Genomic DNA, 10,232 nt, shown 5'->3' with positions numbered 1-10,232 from the left:
CCTCTCCCCTTCCCTCCTCCCCTTCCCCTCTCCCCCGCGACATCAATGAGGTCAGAACGAACAGAAAGGAGAGAGAGAGAGAGAGAAGAGAAGAGAAAGAGAGAAGAGAAAGAGAGAGAGAAAGAGAAGAGAAAGAGAAAGAGAGAAAGGAGAAAGAGAAAGAGAGAAAGAGAAAGAGAAAGAGAGAGAGAGAGAAACGAGGAAGTGAACAACGGGAAGTGAAAAGACGAAAGTGAATAGCAGGCGAAGCTAAAAACCGAGGGAACATGTGGAGAAAGTGACATGCTACAGGGAACATGAAATTTCAAAAAACCGATAAACGACGGAAAGAGAGAGAGAGAGAAGAGAGAAGGAGAAGACGAAATAAGAGAAGAGAGAGAACGAAGAGAGAGAAGAGATGACAAGAAGCAGAGGGCGATGAGAGAAGGAAAGAGAAAGCAAACATACATGTGAACGAAGATAATAAAAGAAGAGAATAAACAAAGCACCGAATAAGAAAAGCAGAGAACGAGGACATCTATATTAGCATGCACAGGGAGTGGAGGAACGAAGAAGCAAAAAGGAAATATAATAGATAATGAGATAAAAGTGAGCACAGCATCATAAAAGCAAAACTGCACGTATGAATGAGAGAGAAAGAGAGAGAGAGAGAGAGAGGAGATAGACAGAGAGAGAGAGAGAAGGAGAAGAAGAGAGAGAGAGAGAGAATGGAGATAGACAGAGAGAGAGAGAGAGAATGGAGATAGACAGAGAGAGAGATAGAGACAGACAGACAGCTAGATGAGAGAAAGAGAAAAAAAAGAAAGAAGGAAGAAAAAGAGAGAGCATGACGACAGCCCCAAGACGAACCAAATGAAGGTGGAGCCAACGAAGGTGTCGGGGGGGGGGGGGGGTGAAAGGGAGGAGGAGGAGAAGGAGGATGGGATAGTTGAGAGAGGGAGGGGAAAGAGGGGGAGGGGGAAGGGGGGGAGGGAGGGGTGAGGGGGAGGAGGGAGGGGGGAGGGGGCGAGTAAACAATGGCGTGGGCGGGGTCTGCGTCACGCCGGAGTACACACAAGGCATGAATGAATGGATGAAGGGAGCGAGGCCACAGCAGAGGAGTGGGGGGAGGGGGTGGGGGGAGACGGGGGAGGGGGAGAGGGGGTGTGGGGGAAGGGGATGGGGAGTGGGGGAGAAGAGGATTGTGGATAGGATGCAGGGTGGGGGGGGGATGGGGTGGGGAAGGGAAAAGGGGGATAGTTAACATGGAAAGAGAAAGAGAAAACGAACGAGAAAGAGAAAACGAAAGAGAAAGAAAAAGGGACAGAGAGACAGAAAGAGAAAACGCGAGAGATCTAAGCGATGCAGGAAAAAAGGCAACAATGCAACGGACGAATCAAGGAGACAATGGTGAATAAATAAGGCGGGACAAGAAGGCCAACATCATCTCCGAACCAAGACAGGACGCAGGAGGAGGAGGAGGAGGAGGCGAAGGAGGAGGAGGAGGAGGCGAAGGAGGAGGAGGAGGCGAAGGAGGAGGAGGAGGAGGCGAAGGAGGAGGAGGAGGAGGCGAAGGAGGAGGAGGAGGAGGCGAAGGAGGAGGAGGAGGAGGCGAAGGAGGAGGAGAGGAGGCGAAGGAGGAGGAGGTTAAGGAGGAAGAACAGGAGGAGGAGAAGGAGGAGCAGGAGGAGGATGGAGTGCGGAGGAGGAGGAAGGAGGAAGAGGAAGGAGGAGGAGGAGAAGGAGGAGAAGGAGGAGAGGAAGAAGAAAGACAAACGTACCAGCAGAAGTGAAAAAGAAAGTAAAACACGAGAGAGAAAAAAAAGGAGAACGTGTGGAGAAGGGAGAAAGAGAAAGAGAAAGAGAGAGAGAAGGGGGTAGGGTGAGGGAGGAGGAAGGCTCGTTATAATAATAAAAGTCTTTCGCAATTCTCTGAAGGCTAACAAGACCGGATATGGAAATTCATCGGGAGTTTTGCACGAGGTGGTGGTGGAGGAGGAGGAGGAGGAGGAGAGAGGAGGAGGAGAGGAGGAGGAGGAGGGGAGGAGGAGGAGGGAAGAGGAGGAGGAGGAGGAGAGAGGAGAAGGAGGAGAGGGGAGGGAGGAGGAGAGGGAGGAGGAGGATCTGAGAGGGAGGAGAGAGGAGGAGATGGGAGGGAGGAGGAGGAGAGGAGGAGGAGGAGGAGGAGAGGAGGAGGAGGAGAAGGATGGAGAAGTAGGAAGAGGAAGAGGGTGAGAGGACGAGAGAACACTATCAAAAGGTCAAAGGCGACAATGATAACTGTTATAACATAGCTTAAAAACCGTAGGCAAACGGACAGCGATAAAAAGTAATAAAGAATAGAAAGAAATAAGATGAAAAATAAGCAAGAAAACGAACAAAACAACAAAGAAAAAGTAAGCAAGAGGAGAGAGAGAGAGAGAGAGAGAGAGAGAGAGAGAGAGAGAGAGAGAGAGAGAGAGAGAGAGAGAGAGAGAGAGAACGAAGACAAAAAGAGAAACAAGAAAAGAGAACAAGAATATTACGAAGAATAATCACAAAAAGCACGAGCAGGAAAATCAAGAAGAAGAATCAGAGAAAAGAAAACAGACGAAGGCGAAGAAAAAGCAAAGAGAATGAGAATCAGGAGAAGCAAGAAGAGGAGGAGGAGGAGGAGGAGGAGGAGGAGGGATAAGAGAAGAGAAGGTAAAAAGAGAGGGGAGGGAGGAGGAGCAAGAGAAGGAAAAAAACAAGCGGAGGGACGAAGAGGAAGGGAGGAGGAGAAGCAAGCGGCGGCGGCGGAGGAGGGAGGAGGAGAAGCAAGCGGAGGAGGAGGAGGAGGAGGAGGGTAGAGAGAGAGCGCGTGAGGGGAGTGGCTGAGGTGAAGGTCTGAAGCCAAATGAATGGGCTTCGCTGAATGACTCGTCACCGCCGCGTCGAGTGAGGGTGGCGAAGGACAGCCGATTCTCACGGGCACCGACTCAATGAATGGATGGAGGAATGTATGAATGAATGGGGGCGGGGTCAGGGGTGGGGGGGGCGGAGTCGGGGGTTCTGGTTGGCTTGGGATGAATGAATGAATGAATGGGTGGGTGAATGAATGGATGAATGGGTGGATGAGTAAACAGGATGGTATAAATGATTTTTTGTTTTGTTCAGATAGATGAATAGATAGATTGATGAATAAATAAAAGAAATGGATCGGAAATAAAAATGGACACAACGATACGAATGAACAAACAACGAACAAATGAAAAAAAAAAGAACAGACACACATACAAGACTTCGCTTCGCCTCGCTTCGTTGCAACAATCAACTCATAGGATGCCATGGAGATTACGCCACGCTAATCTTCTAGAGACAAAGCGCCGAATGCCAATCACGGCTCGAGATCAAAAAGCCAAGGAGGAGAAAAAAAAAAAAAAAACATTTTGAATCAAAGAGAGAGAAAAAAAGGGAAAGAGAAAGTTGAGGCATAAACGTATCCTATCTCTTGCGTAAGGATCAAGCCGCGCAACAATAAAACAAATACATAATAATAAAAAAAAAGGTGTCTGTGTATATATTACATTCGATTTAATCAAACGGGAACGATTAAAAGTCATTGCCGTCTTCATCAGAATGCGCACGGCAACAACAGCAATAACAACATCGACAACAATAACAACAACGACAACAAAACAACAAAAAGACAAACAAAAACAAACAAACAACAACAACGACGGGGCCGAGAGAAGGCGGCTTATCCGGCTGCCTAAGCGTATCCGCCGTGAGACCCGGTTCGGAATACCCAACGAGTCCGAATGAATGAAATAAGCGGGATCCATGAATCGTAATTCTAGACCCGCGGAGGAGGAGGAGGAGGAAGGGAGCAGGAGGAGGAAGGGAGCAGGAGCAGGAGGAGGAGGAGGAGGAGGAGGAGGAGGAGGTGGAGGTGGAGGAGGTGGAGGAGGAGAAGGAGGAGAGGAGGGAGAGGGGGAGGAAGACAGGAGGAGGTGGGAGGTCGAAGGAGGAGACAGACCGGCGAGCGAGCGACCGTGGGGAAGGAGTTAAATAATCGAACGCACAAACGCACGCACCAATGCACTCTCAACACGCACACACAGACGAACGCATGCACAAACACACACGCGAAGACACACAATAAGCAACTTCTCTTCGTTGTGATTCCCCCATTTCTTTTACTTTCCCTTCTCTCTCTCTCTCTCTCTCTCTCTCTCTCTCTCTCTCTCTCTCTCTCTCTCTCTCTCTCTCTCTCTCTCTCTGCCCATTCCAGGCACTCACCTTCCTCCCCTACCTGTCTAACGGCCACGCCCTTTCAAGGTAGCACTCCAATGTCCGTAAGAATCAGGTCCGAGTGCCCTCTCCCTCTCCCTCCTTCCCCTCTCCCTGACCAACCCCCTCCCTACCCCTCCCCTCCCTCTCGCCCTGTGGAGGTTGGATATATTTCTCTCTCATTTTCTCTAGCACACTATTTTTCTCTTTATTCATCAAACTCTTTCTCCCATTCTCTCTCTCCCTATCTCTCTCATTCTCTGTACATGTATCTCTCTCCTTCTCCTCCTTCCTCCTTCTTCTTCTTCTTCTCATTCCCTCTCTCTCTGTCCGTGCTTTCAGATGCCGATGCCGTGATGCCAAGCTAAATACAGCTAGACAAAGGTAATGTGACACAAGCTTCACTACACCCGACTCTCCAGGCCAGACACAACTGTGGTCGCTGGCTCAGGTAACGCTTTAAGAGGGAACACACAAAACTACGCCCCCTCTCTCCCCTCCCTCTCCCTCTCTCCCTACCTTCCAAACTCCAACGAAGCCCCCCCCCCCACTCTCCTCTCAGTATCAGTCTCAATACGCCCCTACCTACCTCCCCCCCACTCCACACGGACCTAAACATATACACTCAACCCCAAGAGTGTGCCTCGCTCACAATTGAAATACAGACAGACAGACAGACAGACAGAGAGACACAGACAGTGCCATCTCCGCCACAAGGTCTCCAGATCTTCCCGGGCTCGACCCTGAAGCTTTCCACCGACCGCGTCAATCTCCCCCCACCCCCACCCCCAACGATGCCCTCCTTCCCCCTCCCCCACCCCTCCTTCAGTGGGTCCCCCTCGTCGCCCTCGAGAATCGTGGGTTCCGGCGGCCCGTACGGTCCCGGGGAGTACCGGGCGCAACTGGGTTACGCACTCCTGGGGAGAGGGAGGGGGGACGGGAGGAGGAGGAGGAGGAGGAGGGGAGGAGGGGAGGAGGAGGGGGGAGGAGGAGGAGGGAGGAGGAGGAGGAGGAGGAGGAGGAGGAAATGGAGGGAGGAGGAGGAGGGAGGGGGAGGAGGAGTAGGTGGAGGAGGATGGGGGAACGGAGAGGAGGACGCGAGGCAGGGGAAGGCAGGAGGACCCAAGGAGGGGAAGAGGAGGAGGGGGAGAGGAGGAGGGGGAGGAGGAGGGAGGGGGGGGAGAGGAAGGAGTAGGAAGGAGGAGGAGGAGAGTAGGACATACGACGGAGGACCGACGAGTCTTTGGCATTTTCTCGGCTCGCAGGACGAGGAGGACAGTGGAAGGAGGCGGAACAGGCAGAGGATCGCGCCGTCGTAACATGCAACGTACCCCCCTAAAGGACCAAAAGTGCATAAAATAATAAAATAACATAACGTCTTCCAAGTGTGGTAACATCCGATTCAGGGTGGAGGAAGTTGCGGAGCACGAGAGAAAAGAAAAAAAAGAAGAGGAGGAGAAATATAACAGTAAAAAAACTCGAGCGAAACAATCCTCCTCACTCCTCCTACCTTAGCATATCTTTTCCGTAATCTTTTCCCTCCTCCTCCTCCACCACCACCACCACCTCTCCAACCGCACCCAACCCTCCACCAACAAGTCAACACCCCTTATCCACCGACAATGGAAGGGGATGGAAAAAAAGGAAAATAAATAAATAAATAATAATAATAATAACAATCAATACAGTGCGATTTAAGTCAAGTCCTATCCGACTCCACCGGAATATCAAGTTCTGTCTCCGACTTCTGTTACACAACGAATTGCACAAAAAAACGTAAAAAATAAGAGGAGAGAGAGAGAGAGAGAAGAGAGAAAAAAACGAGGGAAAACAAGACGCCATTATAACGTACCCAAAGCTAGAGGAAATGAATGGTAGAGACGTGAGAATAAGAGATAAAAAGGGTGAGAAGAGATATGGGTGAATGGTAGGGGAGGAAGAGAAAGCGAAAGGAGAGACAGAGAGAAAGAGAGAAAGAGAAAGAGGGAAAGAGAAATAAAGAACAAAAGAGAGAAAGAGAAAAAAAGAAAAATAAAGAAAGGGAAAAAGGAAAGAAACAGAAAGAGAAAGAAGGAAAGAAACAGAAAGAGAAAGAAAGAAAGAAAGCGAAAGAAAAAGAGAGAGAGAGAGATTGAGACTGAGAATGGGGGGGGGGGAGGGGCAGCCTGTGGAATGTTGGGAATGTATACCTCTCCTATCCCCTCCCCTCCCCTTCCCCCCTCCCCACCTGCTGGCCAGCTTAGCTCCCCCTTTCACCACAAAAGGAGAGAGGGGAAGGGGGAGGGGGAGGGGGAAGGGGGAGGGGGAGAGGGGAAGAGGGAGGGTATGACCCCCAAATAGTTTCCAGAGCTATAACAGGCATACACAAAACTACTATGTCAACATCTTCCGTCTCGTCCATTCATTCATTCATTCGCCCCTTCTCTCTCTCTCTCTCTCTCTCTCTCTCTCTCTCTCTCTATCTTTCTCTCTCTTTCTTTGTCTATCTTTCTCTCTCTTTCTTTGTCTAGCTTTCTCTCTCTTTCTTTGTCTATCTTTCTCTCTCTTTCTTTGTCTATCTTTCTCTCTCTTTCTTTGTCTATCTTTCTCTCTCTTTCTTTGTCTATCTTTCTCTCTCTCTCTCTCTCTCTCTCTCTCATCCAGGAATTAGATAGAAATGGGAGAGAATATGAGAAAAGGATAATGAATGCAAGGATCCACTTCTAAAAGCCTTAAAAAAAAGCACATTTTACCCTCCCTCCTTCCCTTCCCTCTCCCCTCTCCTCCTCCCGCCCCCTACCCCTCCCAGTGATAACACGAATGAATGGAAAGGTTCAGGTAAGTGGGGGTGGGGTGGGGTAGGGTAAGGGGAGAGGCGGGGGGGGGGGGGGAGAGGGAGGCATATCAAGGGTCAAAGGTAGGTCGTAAAATTCAGTGAAAACCATGAAAAGGGGGGAAATGGAGGGGAGATAGAGAGATAAAAGAGAAAAGAGGAGCAGAGAGGAGGAGGAGAGAGGAGATAAAACGAGAGAGAATCTGAGAAGAGGGGAGAAGATGAGAAGAGAAGAATATGAAAGAGAAAAGAAGCGAGGACACGAAATGGACATAAAAGAAAAGGAAAAAGAAATCGTACGAAAAATAAAGGTAAAATAAAAGTGAATGGGTTGACGAGAGAGAGAGAGAGAGAGAGAGAGAGAGAGAGAGAGAGAGAGAGAGAAAGAGAACGAGAAAGAGAAGAGAGAGAAAGAGAAAAAGAGAGAGAACGAGAAAGAAAGAGAGAGAACGAGAAAGAAAAGAGAGAGAGAAAGAGAGAGAGAAAGAGAAAGAGAAAGAGAGAAAGGGTACGAGAAAGAGATCAAGGATTAGGGAGAGGGAAGAGCAGGGAAAAGGTGGCTGAGGGGAGGCGTGAGGGGAGGGGCGAGGGGAAAAAGTTGAACGACGCGACATGAATGAGGGGCCCTCACTCCATCCCCTTCAACGGCGAACACACCGAACACACTCACGCAACCGACTTGACAAAGGCCGCTTTCTACTGCCCTATCGGCCGCCATTCACGACAAATGCGCTCAGATTCGCAGGTTGATAAAGACAGGAAGGAGGAAGGAAAAAATTATAATCAGAACACAAGGGAGAGAGAGGGAGAGGGAGGAAGAAAGGGAGAGGGAGGAAGAGAGGGAGAGGGAGATATGAGAGGGGGAAGAGAGGAAGGAGAGGGAAAAGAAGGTAAGAGAGAGAGAAGAAGAAAAGAGAAGAAGAGAAGAGAATAAAGAGAAAAGAAGAATAGAGAAGCGAGAGAAGAGAGAAAAGAGAAGTGAGAGAAATATAGACAGACGGAGAAAAGGAAAGGACTAGGCGGAAAGAGGGATAGGAAATGAATAAAAGAATCGGTGGGGGGGGGGGGACAAGCCAAAATGGCGGCCATCTTTAGGCGCTCCTTAGGGGTCCGAAGGATGTATCGATATCCCAGGAGGAAAGGCCGGAAACGGGGAATGAAAGAGATCTCGATAATGACGGAGATAGGCGTAGATGAAGATACGTAGATCGATAAGAGACGGAGACCGAAGAGAGAGGAGAGAGAGAGGGGGGGGGGGGGAAAGAGGGAGGAATGGAGAGGAAGAAAAAGATCGACGGAAGATTTTAATAAATGAATAGAGAAAAGAGTAAAAAGAAGAAAAAAAAAGTGAGATGGAGATGAGGTGGAGGAAAGAACAGCTGTCGCTCGGGCATTAACAGCACAGGAAAATGAAACAGCAGGTAGAGAGAAACACGGGGGTGGGGGGTAGGGGCGGAGATGAAGGGGGGGGGTGACCTCCCCAAGAAAGGGTTTGGGTGTTTGTTGGCCACGGGGAGGGGGGAGGGGGGAGCCAGGGGAGGGGGGGAGGGGGAGGGAGAGGTCTTCGCCATGAATGGAAGAAAAGAAAATATGAATGAATGAGATCTCACGTAGGGACCTCCCCCCCTCCCCCCAATCCCCCTGCCCTACCCCCTCCACTACCGAGGCCAGGTAGAGGAAAAATTGGGGAAAGTCGAAATTGAGAAATGAAAAAAAGGGGGGAAAATATTAATGAAGAAAAACTCAAATCTGGAATGAGCAAAAGAGATGATGATGATGATAAAGAATGAAATGTGATTGAAATTTACGAAAAAAATTGAAAGCTGGAAGATTAAACAGACAGACACATACCTACACGATCTAAATGAGGGGTAGAGAGAAATCGAAAAGAAAAATCCTCGGGGTCCAGAAACCAACTCGAAATGAAAAAAAAACAGATAAATAAAAAAAGAACATCGTTTTACTATACCTCAAGACCTCCTTACTTACGCTAAATCAGAGACGCGAAGGGGGGGGGAGGGGGGGAGGGAGAGGACACTGACCTCATACCTCCGCCTGTGTCACGTGTCATGTGCCACGTATGCAAGTGTCGGCGTACAATATGGCCAACCACGGGCCACAACATAAACAGGCATACACATACACACGCGCTTTAAAAAATCTTCTCTCGCTAGTCATCTTTGCGTCCGTATCTCCTCCTCCTTCTCCCCCCTTCCTCCCCCCTCCCTCCAAGGTGGCGCGGGTGGGCATAAAGATTTGTGGAGGGGAGGGGGGGGAGGGGAGGGGAGAGGGGAAGTGGGGGGAGGTGGAGAGGGGAAGTGGGAGAAGGTGGAGACGGAAAGGTGGGGGGAAAGGGAGGGAAGGTGGAAGGGTGATGAGGATTGTTGGAGAGAGAGGGGGGGGAGAGGAGGTTGTAGTGTTGCCACATGGCCAGTTCCTACTTATCACCTCTGAACCAATTTGTTGTTTATACACGCCAATGGAGAGGGTTGTGTTGCCACTTCGCCCTTTTTTGTTAACTACCTTGGCCTTCTCAAGCGATCGCTTGTTACTTAGTCTTGCAATGCACAAAAAGGAGGATTTGCAACGACTCGGTAATCTTGCCAAAGAGGAATCGTGTGTCTACTACCCTTAAGCATCGAATAAAAATGACATATATTGACGTTTGGTAACTCACGCGACATCTATCGGTACCAAAGAGTTCAGAGGTTTAGCATAAGAAACCCAATCTTCCTTTAATAACGATATTCATTCATTCTTTCGCTAATTCATTCTGAGGGCCAGCCGAGGTGGGAGGGGGGGGGGGTCAGGGGATTTTTTTTGAGGGGGGGGGGGAGTCACCTACACGATGTGTGGGATGAGATGGGGGGTGAGGAGGGGGAAGAGAGAGAGAAAGGGAGGGAGGGAATGAGAGAGGAGAAAGGAGGGAGGGAAGAGAGAGAGAAAGGGAGGGAGGGAAGAGAGAGAGAGAGGAGAGGGAGAGAGGAGAGGAGAGAGAGAGAAAGGGAAGGGAGAGGAGAGAGAGGGAGAGAGAGGGAGAGGGAGAGAGAGGAGAGGGAGAGGGAGAGAAAGGGAGAGAAGGAGAGGAGAGAGAGAGAGAGAGGAGAGAAGAGAGAGAGAGAGAGAGAGGAAGAGAGAGAGAGAGAGAGAGAGAGAGAGAGAGAGAGAGAGAGAGAGAGAGAGAGAG

The 10,232-nt window shown here is 49.7% G+C and overlaps 1 protein-coding gene across 1 annotated transcript in view; it reads right to left on the bottom strand.

The window, feature by feature from the left end:
* Positions 1 to 10,232, bottom strand: part of LOC119583844 (dual specificity protein phosphatase 7-like) — a 52,750-nt gene that overhangs the window by 20,600 nt on the left and 21,918 nt on the right. The gene's annotated exons all lie outside the window — the stretch shown is intronic.

Source organism: Penaeus monodon, chromosome 2 (assembly GCF_015228065.2).
Source record: "Penaeus monodon isolate SGIC_2016 chromosome 2, NSTDA_Pmon_1, whole genome shotgun sequence".
NCBI classification, from domain to species: domain Eukaryota; kingdom Metazoa; phylum Arthropoda; class Malacostraca; order Decapoda; family Penaeidae; genus Penaeus; species Penaeus monodon.
This window is presented reverse-complemented; position numbering and strand designations above follow the sequence as displayed.